Source organism: Maniola hyperantus, chromosome 20 (assembly GCF_902806685.2).
Source record: "Maniola hyperantus chromosome 20, iAphHyp1.2, whole genome shotgun sequence".
In the NCBI taxonomy this organism is placed as follows: Eukaryota; Metazoa; Arthropoda; class Insecta; order Lepidoptera; family Nymphalidae; genus Maniola; species Maniola hyperantus.
In genome coordinates this window covers 906823-916362 of record NC_048555.1, presented here as the reverse complement: position 1 = coordinate 916362, position 9540 = coordinate 906823, and the positions used below count along the sequence as shown (strand labels likewise).

The window sequence follows — 9540 nt, the reverse complement described above, 5'->3', positions numbered from 1 at the left end:
AAATTTTTTTTTGCGTGAAGTAACTACAAATTCACAATTTTCAGATTTTCCCCTAATGCCTGCTATTAGGCCTACCTACCTGCCAAATTTCATGATTCTAGAATCTAGGTCAACGAGAAGTAGGTACCCTGTAGGTTTCTTGACAGACAGAGAGACAGCGAAGTGATCCTATAAGGGTTCCGTTTTTCCTTTTCATGTACGGAACCCTAAAAACGAAGTGATCTTTTTTACCCGACTACGGCAAAGCCAAAAAGGAAGGATTATGATTTTGGCAGTGTATATATTTGCTTTTGAGGTACGGAACCCTGAAAATAAAGCATACACGCACAAAGCCTCCATTCATGATAATAATACATTGCAGTCCGTTAGAATACAACATTTTCACAACATTTTATCTAGTAGTGCGCTTTATCTGACCCGATTGGTTAAACTTGGACAGTGAACACTCGTTCCCACCGACGGACGAACAATTATTTGCTATAGATAACATTTAACTGGGCTCTGCCAATATGTGCTTTTGATATGACAAGGACATTTAAACTTATTGTACTGACAGACAGACTTCTGAAAAACAGGCCAAGTGCGAGTCAGAGTCGCGCACCGAATAAATAAAAATCTGTTTTAGAATGTACAGGTACATCCCTTTCAAATGATACCCCGCTTGATATAGTGATATAGTTATCGTACTTTGATAATTGAAAATACTAATTATTAGTTCATGAACACATTTTAATTTTTTTGTGACGTAACCACAAACACAGCTCAAACTACTGGACCGTGGACGGATCGGCCTAAGCATGCAGCATGCAGATAGCTATTATGACGTAGGCATCCGCTAAGAAAGGATTTTAAAAAATTCCACTCCTAAGTGGGTTAAATAGGGGGTTAAAATTTGTGTATTCCAGTTGCGAGCATAAGCTAGTTATCTTAGCGTATCTTGCCATGAAAATTCGGCTGTAAAAGTTAAATTTTCAAACAAATTTCGGGGCTTTTTTATTGGGGGTTGAGACATAATCTCAATACAGGGTTGTACGTAAGTACATAAGGTCATAATATAATTTATTGTAAATATTTCATGGGGTTTGTCATTCTAGTTTCTAAACTGCAGTACTTTTTAAACACAATCGAACCCTAGTAACGGGCTGCCAATGATGTTTGTCACTTCATTTAAAAATCTCTGTACTGAAATATATACACTTTCACTTTCACGTTCACTTTCACTTTCACTTACACTTTTATAATATTAGTATGGCTAAGTAGGGACGCACCTAATAGAGGCTCTATCCTTTATATCTCTATGCATGTCACCTACATCAAACACAAATTAGAGCAGACAATTGGCTCGTGTTCTATTATTATATTGTAGGCGACGATAATGGAGGATTCAAATATTGTTGTTTGCGTACTAGCATTAGTTATGAGGTCCTGGTAGTTCTCAACACGTGGATCACGTTTTAACACTTGCCTATCACTTGATGGTAAGTGGGTCATGTTTTACTACTTAACAAAATCCAGGACATCATCAATCACTACTTCATCCATACTTCCATACTAATTATAAATGCGAAAGTGTGTCGGTCTGTCTGTCTGTCAGTCTGTTTGTCTGTCTGCTAGCTTTTCACGGCCCATCCGTTTAGCCAATTTTGATTAAATTTGGTATAGAGATAGCTTGCATCCCGGGGCATTGCATTTTTTTTTATTCAGCTAGGTACAAGTTAGCCCTTGACTGCAGTCTCACCTGATGGTAAGTGATGATGCAGTCTAAGATCATAGCGGGCTAACCTGGAAGGGGTATGGCAGTTTTTATTAAACCCATACCCCTTTGGTTTCTACACGGCATCTTACCGGAACGCTAAATCGCTTGGCGGCACGGCTTTGCCGGTAGGGTGGTAACTAGCCACGGCCGAAGCCTCCCACCAAACCAGACCAGAAATTTAGAAATTATAAAATTCCAAACCCCTGCCAGGAATCGAACCCGGGACCTCCCACTAATAAGACCACAGCGCTCACCACTGCGCCAGGGAGGTCGTTAGAGCATATAGAGCATATAAGCTACTTTTGATCCCGGAAAATTAAAGAGTTCTATAGAGTTCTAGTTAAGAGAAATATAAATGGGTGAGGTCGACATGGCAATCAGGGTGGGGTCGCCCCGCAAACCCGCACGTCACCCGCACCGGGGGCAGTGCGGGGCGTTCCCCCGCCTCATACCCCGATTACCATCTCGACCTGTCGCGTACTATAGGTATAATATTTCAGCAGAAACGCTTGAAAGGCGTTGTTAGACTTTTCGTGTCTAGAGTCTAGACACCCTGACGTTTTGCATAACTCTTAATCCGCCTCGAAACTGTCTAGACAGATATTAATACATTTGACATGAATTTTTAAGGATATTGTAATATTTTTAAGTAAAATTTATTCTTTAACCAGAGTCTAAAATTGCTTATAAGCTAAAAAAAATAGTATGTGCCAGATGATGCACGCGATTCAAGTTTTCAAAAATCCTGTGGGAACTCTTTAATTTTCTGGGATAAAAACTTGCCTATGTCCTTCCCCGGGATATAAAGCTAACTCTGTACCATATTTCATTAGAATCGGTTGAACGATTGGGCCGTGAAAAGCTACCAGACAGACAAACAGACACACTTTCGCATTTATAAAACTAAGCATTAATGGATAAGAAACCAAAAGCTTCATTTGCTATAATCCGCTGGAATAGAAAAATCTGTATGGTGGCAGCATGCGATATGCACTGCCCGCCCTCCCACTGCCAAAAACTGCAGGAAAAGCCAGCCACCAAGCAAGCAATACGCACCACCACCACGCAGCACCACACAAATCCCAAACACACTCGATGTACGTTTCGCCTCGACACTGGAGCATCCTCAGGAGATGTAGACCTTACAATGCACAAATTCAAGTGCACTTTGCATGTTTAGCAGTAGGAGGGCGAGCGGTGCATATTTACTACTTACTTTGACGTTAGCCTTAAATTAAGACTGTGATTGTTATGAGAAGCTTGGTTGCCTGTCGATAACAACTAACAAGATCTGGCTAATAGCCGGAAAACTGCCATGTCGAACAAGACACATCTTTACAGCGACCTTGAACGAAAACGCTAAGAACAAAAATGTCTTAAGGTAGAAACAAACAGGCCGCGTGGTGGCAGCGCGACACGATGACAACGTGGCAACGCGGCTCCTACTCGTAAATGTTTGAATACAAGGAGTTGCACAGTTTATTTCACGTAAAAGCTAGCTGTACCTGTGCAGTATTGAGCTGTTAATAAAATCAAGAACTGATGTTTTAAGTAACAACTTAAACAGTTTTTTTTGTTATGGGCGACATTAGTGAACTTTGTGCCAGAAACAGAGACGGTTAATAAAAATAAAATAAGCATTTTAGCGTATGTACTTTACTAGTGTTACATTTTTTCTTTTTGTCTGTTCATTTTGTCTGTGTATTCATGCATTATTTACCCGATAAGTTGAAACTTTGTACAGGTGATACAGTAGCGTGGGTGCCACGTGATTCGTACAAATATAATATATAGCCTATATTATAAAGTGCCTATACTGCATACATTTTGAGAACTCACTCGCCATATTTGTTGTGTCAACTGTCATGTCAAAAGTACGATTTTAGTCCTTAATCTAAGGGTGGTACTTTTGACATGACACAGAGCAAATATGGCGAGTGAGTTCTCAAAATGTATGATATTTATGCAATATATGTACTCTATTTTAGAGTACGATTGGAGATCCTACTTCGGGGTGATGTCCTGCCGAACACTTACCATCGCGCCGCAATGACGTTTCGCGGCTTGTGTGTTGCAGCGACTTACGATTACATTATCTGATAACAGGCATGATCGACTCCTGCATACCTTTCCATAGGATTCGAGTCCCAACCACGCGCGGAATTCAAACTGATAACAATTACTTACTATACCTTATCAGCGGGAAGAAGTTAGTATAGCGCTCTCTCTGTAACGTAATCCCATATAATTGATATAAAGATAAAACTCTTAGTGGGCATTAACCATTTTGAGTCACCAACCAATCACAAGCATGTTTTCAAAAAACATTCGAAATTCAATTCGAAAATATTTTCAAAAACATTCGAAAATCAATCAGAAAACATGCTTTCGTTTGTGATTGGTTGGTGCCTCAAAATGGTTAACGCCCACCGAAATTTTCATGTCTTTTGTATAGGATTACGTTACAGAGAAAGCCCTATATTAGCTTCTTTCCTTGGGCAGAGTATAGTACAATGTGACGTACTGCCTATTGCCATCGCGACGCGCTGACGTCTCGCGTCTTGTGTGTTGCAGCCCTAAACGATTACATTATCTGATAACAGGCATGATCGACTCCTGCATACCTTTCCATAGGATTCGTGTCCCAAGTACGCGCGGAATTCAAACTGATAACAATTACTAGGAACTTATCTGAAGTATGCTATATGTAAATACTATGATTGTTTGGGCTACAATCACGCGATGCTGCGGCGAGTACCGAGAAAATGATATAATTTGATAACGCCCGGGTTTACACGGAAAATTAAATGAAAAAACGAACAGATTTCTGTGAATTCGTTTTTCTATTTTGTAATATTATTATGTACTTATGTACTTAACTAGCTTATGCTCGCGACTTCGTCCGCGTGGACTACATAAATTTCAAGCCCCCATTTAACCCACTTGGGGTGGAATTTCGAAAACCCCTTTCTTAGTGGATACCTACTCTTTACATAAAACATACCCTCCAAATTTTAAGTCTCCAGCGATCTAGGACCAGCGGTTTACGCTGTGCGTTGATATATAAGTCAGTCAGTCAGTCAGTCAGGACTTTGAATTTTACATATAAAGACAGATAGGTGCTTTTCCATTCTTCAGCCCTTCCAGGTTAGCCCGCTTCCATCTTAGACTGCATCATCACTTACCACCAGGTGAGATCGCAGTCAAGGGCTAACTTGTATTGGAATGAAAAACCTAATGGAATGGAATGGAATAGAATATAATGGAATAGCATATATTTTTGTTCAAGTAAACTTTTACAAATTCTTTTGAATCGTCAAACAATTTAATTTTTACCTTCTATCTTCTATAAATAAATCTTCTAGTCTGTCCAGATATTTATCAAGATGACGAATAATTTAAATTACATGTCACCATATGATAATGAGATCACCACGAAACAATGAATGACCATAAATGGTGATGAGCTGAATATTTTATATTTAATCAGTTCCCAGTATTCTGACATACAAATATTTAATTGTAATTTACACAGCTTTCGAGAAATTACCGTGTATTTTTATTAAATAACACTTTTTGCTGTTCCGTAGGTACCCGAAGACAACGGGACCCTATTACTAAGACTCCGCTCTCCGTCCATCCGTCCATCCATTCATCTGTCTGTCACGGACTGTATCTCGTGAACCGTAATACGTTGAGTTAAAATTTGCACAGAAATGTGTATTTCTATTGCCGCTATATGAACAAAATATAATAAAAACTAGATTATGCTCGCGACTTCGTCCACGTGGACTACACAAATTGTAAACCCCCTGTTTCACCCCCAGGGGTTGAATTTTCAAAAATTCTTTCTTAGCGGATGCCTACTACGTCATAATAGCTATCTGCATGCCAAATTTCAGTGCGATCCGTCCAGTAGTTTGAGCTCTGCCTTGATAGATCAGTCAGTCAGTCCTCAGTCACCTTTTCTTTTTATATAGTTAGAGTTCAAAATGACCACCATGAAAATATGAAACCCTTTTGTACAAGTCTAACTCGCAGTTCACTTTTTTGAAGCACGCTCGTATGGTGTCTAAAGGATTTTCTCAATCTATGGATTATATAAATGATTCAAATTTTGATTTTGCTGTATCACATAGCAAATTTTCCAAGAAAATACATCGCATGGAAAATTGTCTAAAGTGTTGACCTAGGAGACTGACCACACTTAATCGTTTTTTCTTAGATTTTTTTAAAATTCATTGACTAGCTCTTCGCTGTAATCAGAGAAGAATTTGGCAAGAAACGATACAACCTAAGATGGTGCACGCTTACCTATTCACTCTAGACTTGAAGGTATCTGTATTAAAAGTGGAGGGGAAAACATGCTGATAGTGCATTTAATTTTATTTATTCGTCCGACGTCCTTTCGGACGATAGACATCCATTGCTGGACATAGGTGTCGTAAGTATAATGCAAGTAACGGGTACGTACCACGATCAATACGAGATTGTTTGATTGTCAATATAATAATAATATCGTTAAATCACGACATAAGTCCAAAAATCTTGCATTTACACAGAACAGTTATTTTACCGCTTATGTTCAGCGGCTCGCAGTATCTCGCTTATGATCGTCTGGCAACTGAATTAGGGTCTTTAAATGCTGCATCTTTAAAACATAATATGTATCTTGTTTTCTGTTTAGTGTGAATTAGTATTATTAACTAATATTATGTGCAATTATATCATTAAAAACATATTTTATAAATATGGAATAAAAAGTTATAGAATATAAAAAATTTCAAAATATCTAACAACTTGATGCGATTACGTGTAGTTTTTCCCCGTTGAACGCAAAAAAGAACGATCCTGTAAACTTATATTAAAAGTTATTCCTTACATAATTGCGAAATATGAAACTGTTTGTTACATTTTGTACTTTAAGATTTACAGCATAGGGTGTATTTATGTTTGAACATTATTTATAGAAAAGGTAACTTTGTTTTGTTACGTCCATTTTTCTTCCAGGGGGCTGATAGTTTGACGTTTTATAAGGGTAAATTATTTTTGGTATGAAAAGATTTAATAGAATTTCGCCTAGTAACCTATTCGCTATAGATCCTGGGGCGAAGCGTTTGAGACGGAGTTTATTTTTAGCAAGTAATTCTAAACGGTAAATTGATATACCTAGTAATGTTCTTGTATTTTTTATTGGGTGAAATTATATTTAACTAGCTTATGCTCGCGACTTTGTCCGCGTGGACTACACAAATTTGAAACCCATAATTTACCCCCTTAGGGGTTGAATTTTCAAAAATCCTTTCTTAGCGGATGCCTACAGCATAATAGCTATCTGCATGCCAAATTTTAGCACGATTCGTCCAGTAGCTTGTGCTGTGTGTTGATAGATCAAGCAGTCAGTCAGTCAGTCAGTCACCTTTTCCTTTTATATGTTTAGATACCAGCTTATACTCACGACTTCGTCCGCGTGGACTACGTAAATTTCAAACCCCTATTTTACACCTTTAGGGGTTGAATTTCTAAAAATCCTTTCTTAGCGAATGCCCACGCCATAATAGCTATCTGTATTATAGATTTTCATTTTTAGGGTTCCGTACCTCAAAAGGAAAAACGGAACCCTTATAGGATCACTTTGTTGTCTGTCTGTCTGTCTGTCTGTCTGTCCGTCTGTCTGTCAAGAAACCTACAGGGTACTTCCCGTTGACCTAGAATCATGAAATTTGGCAGGTAGGTAGATCTTATAGCTGACATTTGGGGAAAAATCTGAAAACCGTGAATTTAGGGTTAGATCACACAAAAAAAAATTAAATTGTGGTCATGAACTAATAATTAGTATTTTCAACTTTCGAAGTGAGTGACTATATCAAGTGGGGTATCATATGAAAGGTCTTCACCTGTACATTCTAAAACAGATTTTTATTTATTTTTATGCATCATAGTTTTTGAATTATCGTGCAAAATGTCGAAAAAATACGACTGTAGTACGGAACCCTCATTGCGCGAGCCTGACTCGCACTTGGCCGTTTTTTATTGTAAAAGTCCAAAGTAAAGTAGAACTATTTAACTGGTTTTATTATTATATCTACTTATAAGTTGGATATAAACACTCAGCCTTACCTCACACCAAACTTTATACGCGTTTACCTTTAAACAATAAAAGTGGTCTTCATAAATCGCGTCCCCCCGAGATTCCCGGGTAATTTATGTTGGAACTTTTGGGGGATTCAATTCCAGCATAAAACACCCATTGTGATAACGGATTAGTGGAGTAAATTGTTTTTTTTCTTTTCCTTTCTCTCTCTCTCCGATTGTTCTTTTAACTAGTAGGGCTTAGTTAATTTTTTTTATCGTTTCGTGTACTTTTTTTTTGTCAGTGGTTTTTTTTTTGCTAAATCCATCACCGCCCATATTATCATCGAAGTGAGTTTTTGCATGTGTATAAGTAGTTAAAGACCTGGAGAGTGACATAGGCTACTTTTTATCAAAATCAAAGTGTTCCGACGGGGTTTTTGAAAAATTAAATCCACTCAGACAACGTTGCAGGAATAAACTACTTCAACTAGTGATAAATCCATACTAATATTATTATAAATGCGAAAGTGTGTCTGTCTGTCTGTCTGTCTGCTAGCTTTTCACGGCTCAACCGTTCAACCGATTTTGACGAAATTTGGTACAGAGATAGCTTACATCCCGGGGAAGGACATAGCCTAGACTTGGGAATCTGGAAGAAATCTCTGTTTAGAGATAAGCATTTCCAATGTAACTTAATTTATTATTACTTTGTAACTACAATTTTGGTACATGAAAAATAAAAATAAAATAGCCTACTTTTTATCCCGGAAAATTGAAGCGTTCCCACAGGATTTTTAAAAAGCTAAATCCACGCGGACGAAGTCGCGGGCATCATCTAGTATTAAATAACTGAAGGAAGACTGCTTGGACTTAAAAAACGAGACAACGGAATATTTCTGACTTAACACTGTCTCATTTTAACTGAAATTTAAGTCTGAGCAAAGTCAAAGTGTACAGACGTTAGGGTTGCTCACTGGTATTAATAAAACCTAAATCCAGCTCTTTTCTAGCTAGTCTAAATATATGAAGGTAAAGGTGACTGAGTGACTGACTAACTGATCTATCAACGCCCAGCTAAAACTATTGGACGGATCGGGCTCAAATTTGGCATGCAGATAGCTATTATGAAGTAGGCAGCCGCTGAGAAAGGATTTTTAAAAATTCAACCCCCTAAGGGGGTGAAATAGGGGTTTGAAATTTGTGTAGTCCACGCGGACGAAGTCGCGAGCATAAGCTAGTTAAATAAAAACGAGAGAAAAAACACGTTTGTTGTATGAGAGCCTCCTTAAATATTTATTTTATTCTGTTTTTTAGTATTTCGTTAGCGGCAACAGAAATACCTACATCAAAGTCAAAGTCAAATGATTTATTCAAAATCTATATATATAAAAGGAAAAGGTGACTGACTGACTGACTGACTGAATGACTGACTGACTGACTGACTGACTGATCTATCAACGCACAGCTCAAACTACTGGACGGATCGGGAAATTTGGCATGCAGATAGCTATTATGAAGTAGGCATCCGCTAAGAAAGGATTTTTAAAAATTCAACCCCCTAAGGGGGTGAAATAGGGGTTTGAAATTTGTGTAGTCCACGCGGACGAAGTCGCGAGCATAAGCTAGTTATCTATAAAAACGAGAGAAAAAACGCGTTTGTTGTATGAGAGCCTCCTTAAATACTTATTTTATTCTGTTTTTTAGTATTT

General features: G+C 38.0%; 1 long non-coding RNA gene across 1 annotated transcript in view; it reads right to left on the bottom strand.

Moving 5' to 3' along the window:
• Positions 1 to 1532: 1532 nt before the first annotated feature.
• The window catches only part of LOC138403784 (uncharacterized), a 344987-nt gene continuing 336979 nt past the window's right edge, over positions 1533 to 9540 (bottom strand). Inside the window, exon 3 of the long non-coding RNA XR_011237947.1 lies at positions 1533 to 1543. This is a non-coding gene — a long non-coding RNA (uncharacterized lncRNA). The remainder of the gene's footprint in view (positions 1544 to 9540) is intronic.